The 6,564-nt window shown below is 42.7% G+C and overlaps 1 long non-coding RNA gene across 5 annotated transcripts in view; it reads left to right on the top strand.

Moving 5' to 3' along the window:
- Positions 1-6,564, top strand: part of LOC146186477 (uncharacterized) — a 242,691-nt gene that overhangs the window by 137,855 nt on the left and 98,272 nt on the right. For all 5 annotated transcript variants that reach the window (XR_014708116.1, XR_014708114.1, XR_014708113.1 and 2 more), the window contains one exon: positions 3,274-3,375. This is a non-coding gene — a long non-coding RNA (uncharacterized LOC146186477). The remainder of the gene's footprint in view (positions 1-3,273; positions 3,376-6,564) is intronic.

Below are 6,564 nucleotides of genomic sequence, written 5' to 3'. Positions count from 1 at the left end.
TTCGATGAATAGTTAGACGTTTTCAATCTACAGAATATTTCGGTTCTGAGTCGAGGCTTTGCACAAGCGACAGAATTTTTCCGGATTAAACTTGGCGTGGTAATGGGAAGGTATAGAAAACGCCACCCGGCCATCCATCTATTCGCCGACCAACCCAAATCCACCCACTTTCTTTTAGCTATTCCGTCTAGAGCTTCCTTATATGACGCTGGTGGAAGTGCGAAGGCAGCCCGGGGTGGCAATGAGGGCGCTGTGTATCCAGGGTGGCGTCGGGTGGGTTGGGAGGCTGGGACGGAGCTGGAGGTTTCTCGTTTGAGCACTTCAACCCTCACCAGACAAAGAAGCCCTTGCTTTCAAATATCAGCAATCATAGTTGCCATTGCAATCTGGAAACGTCGGCTCGGGACGCAACGTCCTCTCTACGTTAAAAAAATAAATAAAAAAATGCACAGGTTAGTGACGTAGCTCTTCAAATATTGTAACCTGGCGGTCTTCACGTTCATTCAGATATATAGTGAATCAAGTATAACGCTTGCATATATGTTAAGCAGCTGATCTGCGCTTTTCCAAGAGGGCACCTTGATCTATTAGTACTCGGCTTACTAATAACGCACTAAAAGAAGAGCATCCGAGCTCACAGACCGAAGTGTTGCTAACTTTAATACGTCCCTAGCCTGTACGCATCTGAAGTTGAACAGGGCTACAGCCACGAGAAGAGTCTACAATGAAACGGGATCAGCCACGTTTCCCCCCAACAAATGAGTTAAATTTTACAAGCATTTAACATATTGTGTAGATGAAAAAAACAAAAAAAAACAAAAAAGATAAAAATTGTAACCGCATAAAGCCAAGGGATGCCAGTCGTAGTCAGATAAAAGCGAATCATCTGGTTCGCACCATTCGCGATAAAGCGGATTCCGGATATCGGAAAGCAAGCGCATCTAGTTGAATCAAAAGTTGCTTTAATGAGCAGGATTTAGCTCCTCGCCTGGAAAAGAACAGAGGAGGAAACAACAAAAAAGAAGGGGGGTAATTCTACTAACAAAGAAGCGCTAAAATGGGGCTATAGACAGATTGACGAAAATATTGTTCTTTCTTTTTATTTTATATTTATTTTTTATCCGTCTTCTCGATGAGCACACGTAAAATCACAAAAGGGTCCTATAGCCATACGAGAACGGCAAGCAGTGATAGATAGGTGAAAGAAATTAAAAACGAAGGTGTAAAATGGGTAAGGACAAAACACCTTGAAGAAAAAGGAAACGAACGTGGAAGAAAGAAGCATGTATATAAGATTTTTCTCCCCCCCCCCCCCGCCCCCCCTGCCCCCTTTTTTTTTTCTTTCTCTCCGCGTTATATTTCCTGGCAGCTCGCAGAGTTGAGCGTTCGGAGCTGCGACGCGTTCGGAGCTGCTTTCTTTCACTCAATATCGTCTTATACGGTTGACCTTTCTTTCATCGTTTGGTTACGCCGCCAGGGAGGGTCCTTTCAGTGTGGGACGGGGTATGCCTCTATATATGCGTTTTGAGCCACCACAGCTAGCGCCATCGGGCGCCAAAGACAAAACGCAGAAATGAATTAAATGACGAGAAAGGGACGAACGAAATAGCGTTGGTAAAAAAAAAAAAAAAAAAAGAAAAGTGCGGCATGGAAGACGTCGCGCAGGTCTAGGAAAACGAAAAATAAATAGCAATAGTGATGCTGCTGCCTCTATATAGGAAGGTAAAACCAAGGCTGAGCTGTATACTGGTGAGTTCTTACTTTGCACTTGCTGCTTTCTACTTCTTCCTTCCATCCTTCACTGCCGAGTCTCCCTGGCCTTCTTTTACGCCATGACTCTTGCAAAAGCAGAAGGCAACTAATGCATAGACACTGAAGTGTGTGCATACATCTATAAGGCGTATATATAGCTGCTGGAAGGGCGCCTGACAGCGTTACTCAAAAGCGAGGAGGCTGGGATAGAAAAATTAAATAATTAGAAGCACGAATGAAAGGTGATAGAAACATAGACACACACAAGGCTGTGCGCGAGAGGAGGAAACATCCAAGAAAGAAATAAATAAAAAAAAAAGCGAAAAAGAGAATGTTTTGCACTCGCCTTCTTTGCGCTGTCTGCTGCTGTACCTTCATTCATTTTTCCTTTTTATGACGGCAATGTTTCTTTGTTTTGTTTTTGTATTTGAAGTAAAAACATGGGCACCAAGCCGAAGGGGAATCGAGTGTGTTATAGAAAAATGCAGGAGCACCAAGAAAGGAGGAGGGAGGGTTAAAGAAACCAGAAAAACGTCAAAAAAGAATTCACATATCTTGCATGCTGAGGAAAAGGGAAGGTTCCCGAACTCACGGCATGACCCTCCGTTTTTTTACCCTCTTCTCAGGCATACTTGCGTGCAAAGACAAAAAAAAAAAAAGCAAATAAAGACGACGTGAAATGGGGAGATGAAAAGGGAAAGAAGCGGAGGAGGTGATCCGATGTGCAAACCAGGAGGAGCAACCGACACGCGGGCTTGGAGGCGTAAGAAAAGGCGAAAACGTTCCCTGGGGCAGAGGGTGGGGGAAGAAAAGGATAGAAAAATAGAATGCAATGAGCGACTGTAGCAGAAAAGAAAAAAAAAAAGAACTGAAAGAGTGATACAAGGGCGAACGACTAAAAACGAGAGCAGGACGAGTCTGTGGAGACTGTTTAGTGCTTGATGATGCCTCAGGAGTAAAGGATTTTTAATTTTTGCTGCGGAATACTCAGTGTCACGCCGCGTGTGCTCTCGGGAACGATTTCAAGGCGGCAACGAAATGTCATTTGTTAAAAACAAGCAACCGGAATGCAAATTGTACAAAGGCCACAAGTTCTGCTAACTTTCAATTAGAGCGAAGAAAGAAAGGATAGAAGGGGAAGGACCGTCATTGGCTCTTTATAGTTCTTCTCGCTCTTTTACTTTTCCCTCTATCCCCTCTTCGAAAGTGAGCGGAGTACAATAAAGAACACGTAAACCGGCTCGGTGAAAGCTCGGTGAGGCTATAAGATAACCGGGGGACTCTCCTATATGTTGCTCTACATTGGCGCACTTGATTTCATTTTAAGAGCTGGATTTTTATTTGTTTGTCCCTGCTTTTGTTTATCGCCGCGCTTTTCAATCTCAGCGCCGTTCCTCGTTTGCTTGTACAGATAAAACTGATCTCGACTTTTCACGCGTTTGTGTGTCCGTTTTAAGCCAGTTTTGCTCACTGCGTTTGTGTGATTTTTTTTTTTTCGGCGTCTTGTCTTTTATTTTTCAGCAAATTTCGGAGTTCGATTCCAAAGCGCCCTTTACGTGGAAAGTTCCAGGCCTCAAGCGTAATTAGGAAATGATCGATAGTACAGGGAGCCACGGTTCGCAGGTGAGTGTCTTTGCTTTAAACTATATATCCCTAACCGGGAAGAGATTTAGCACAATTTTGTTACGTTTGAGCATGTAACTGCTGTCACCGCGTGCTTGTGTCGTCAAGAATTTCTAGTATTATCGCTATCAAGACATAAGTGACAAAAGTGAAGGTAAAACTTCAAAACTAAATTTTAATATGAGGAATAATCACTTCTGAATATAAGTCAATGCTCTTGAAGAGTGGCAACCTTTATTTTTGCATTCTACGCACTCAGACTTCCGCGTTATAATCGAATTTTATTCGACGTTTACCGTAATCTGCCGAAAATAAAAGTACACATGCAAAAAATGTGGTGGTCCTGCAGCGAGCTCTTCTGAGCTGCGTTTTAAGAGCATTAGCTCTTACCTCTCACGTTTGGCGACCCCAGTATGGTTGGGGTTTTTCCACCATATCCTTACAAGATGGCAGCCACCCTGAGCACATCCTATAGGCCCATTCTACAGGGCAAATGGGCGAACAGATGCCGGGATAATGAAGCGCTGTACAGATGTGAAGTACTGAGGGGTATTTGAAAAGGAAGAGACATGACAGCAATTGAATTACTGTAATGAAATTACTTTAAATAATAATAATGAATTACTTTTCTAGTCTGGTCATATAATCAATTAATTTAGGGCAGTACTTTTATATAATATAGTCGTGTGGGACGTAATTTGGCTGTGAGACAAAAGAATGTGGGCGTCACACCAAGATCGATATTTTTGTTCATTTTGCTTTCTTTGATTTAGATTTTATATGCATGGAAACTAAAGCATAATTCAAGACTGACTGCATTGCTCTTGGGAAGTAATTGTAATATTGTAACTTTTGGGAGCAGTAATTGGTAATGTAATTAAATTACATTAGCGCAATTTTTAGGAAAGTAATAAATAATGCAATTTAATTCTTTTGAATTAATGCTACTACGTATATGGAAAGGAATAATATGGTTCTTACTTTCGGAATTGCAGTTTTGCGACTAAGAGCAGAGGTACAGGCGAGATTAGAAATAAATCGGAGAGCTTTTGGAAGATTAGCACTAGGTGCCATGGTAGAACCACAAACGAAGCGACACAGTGAGATATCGGTTGGGCATCTTTCGAAGCGTGGGATGCTCCGAATAAAATATTATATGAGTACCTGAAGAAATCTGACAGTAACAGGGGGACAGCCAAGGTATTGGAATACTTACACAAAAAAACTGTCGACTCACAACGGTGGAAGACGACTAAGGAACTTACCAGTGAGTAGAGAGACGGATAAATGTTAAACGGTAAAAATTGTATTGTATTGTATTGTATTGTATTGTATTGTATTGTATTGTATTGTATTGTATTGTATTGTATTGTATTGTATTGTATTGTATTGTATTGTACTGGTTTAATGGCGCATAGCCAGCTCAGGCTATCATGCGCCTTGCACAAGGTTGTATCTTCAGTTTAGTGGAGTATATGTATTCATTCTACAGTTTCTTTAAAACATTTGCTTCCTTTAGAAAGAACGCATGGCAGATCAACAAGACCATTTTCACTTAAAATTAATGTTGGATGGAACGGAATGTGTTCATTCTAAAATCTAGTAAAATACTTTTTTCTCTGTGTTTCAAGTCCTGTGCATGAAAATAAAACATGGTTTATGGTGAGTTCATCTCCGCATTCTTCACACAATGGCCTGTTTTCTTTTCTCAAGTAAAATTATGCGTCAAGTGTGTATGGCCAATGCGGAGTCGGCATAAAATCACTTTTATGAAACGTTCTTGATGATGACATGATTTCCATTACCCCAAAATCGGCTTCACCAACTGCAGTTTGTTATTTACCTCGTTACACCATGACGACTGCCATTTCTCCTTTAGTTTACAGCGCACTAGCACCATGCAGTCTCTGTATGGAATATTTATGTTCTTGATTTATTTGTCATTGGCTTGAACAGCTCGAACGTATGCTCTCTCATTGCCTCCAATGCTGACATGACTCGGGACCCAACAAAATGTTATGTTATGTCCTTGAGCAGAGGCTGTTGATATGTTGTGTATGATGTCTCCAAGTAGTGGAGCAACTGCGTTTTTGTGGTGAAAGGCTGTCCAGACACTTAGAGAGTCTGTGTAAATAATACTATTTATGATGTTCCCATTGGCTATTTTTCTTACTGCCGTAGCAAGTGCATAACACTCAGGAGTAAAAATGCTCGTACACTGAGGTAGTGTTACTATGTTTTCCCATTTTCCTTATATTACTGCACTTCCAACATGCTTGATTGCCTTGCAGCCCTCTGTATAAAACTGTGAAGTTTGAGTACTTTTCTTTAAGAGCTAAGAATTCTTGCAAAATATTGTCACATTAGGCATATTGTCACAACATTCGCCGTGAGCAACGCCAGGACCCTCAGCTTCGCAAAATTATCAATCGCCTCAGTACCGATCGCCATGATCCTTCCCTTCGTTTGCTTGTGCTCCACGATGGCACCTTATACCGGCACAATATGCGACCTGATGGCCCCGACCTTCTACTAGTAGTACCTCAGCACCTACGCTCAGCCGTCCTTCAACAGCTTCACGACGTTCCTATAACGGGTCATCTAGGCTTCTCTCGCACATACGACAGTGTGCGCCGTCGGTTCTTTTGGCCAGACCTATACCGTGCAGTCCGCCGCTATACGTAGCTGCTTGTGACCGCTGTCAACGCCGGAAAAAGCCATCAGTTTTACCAGCTGGACTTCTGCAGCCAATCGACATCCCCATAGATACATTTTCTCGAGTGGGCCTGGATCCTCTAGGGCCTTTTTCACTGTCCGCATCGGGGAACAAATTGATTGCGGTGGCCGCTGATTACACCACACGCTACGCGGTCACACGAGCAATACCAACCAGTTGTGCAACTGATGTCGCTGCTTTCCTCCTCAACGACGTTATGCTCGTTCATGGAGCTCCCCGGCAACTGCTCACCGACCGTGGACGTTGCTTTCTGGCTCGTATAGTCGACGAGATCCTACGGTTGTGCAACGTTCGTCATTCTTTCACGACTGCCTACCATCCACAGACGAACGGGCTTACCGAACGCCTTAACCGGACAATGACTGACATGTTGTCTACGTACTTTTCTGATGACCACCGCGACTGGGACATAACGCTGCCATTTGTGACATTTGCATACAATTCGTCGCATC

Source organism: Amblyomma maculatum, chromosome 6 (assembly GCF_055883805.1).
Source record: "Amblyomma maculatum isolate TAMU_Amacu chromosome 6, ASM5588380v1, whole genome shotgun sequence".
Lineage (NCBI taxonomy): Eukaryota > Metazoa > Arthropoda > Arachnida > Ixodida > Ixodidae > Amblyomma > Amblyomma maculatum.
The sequence above is the reverse complement of the archived record's forward strand: the minus strand, read 5'-3'. Positions and strand labels throughout refer to the sequence as shown.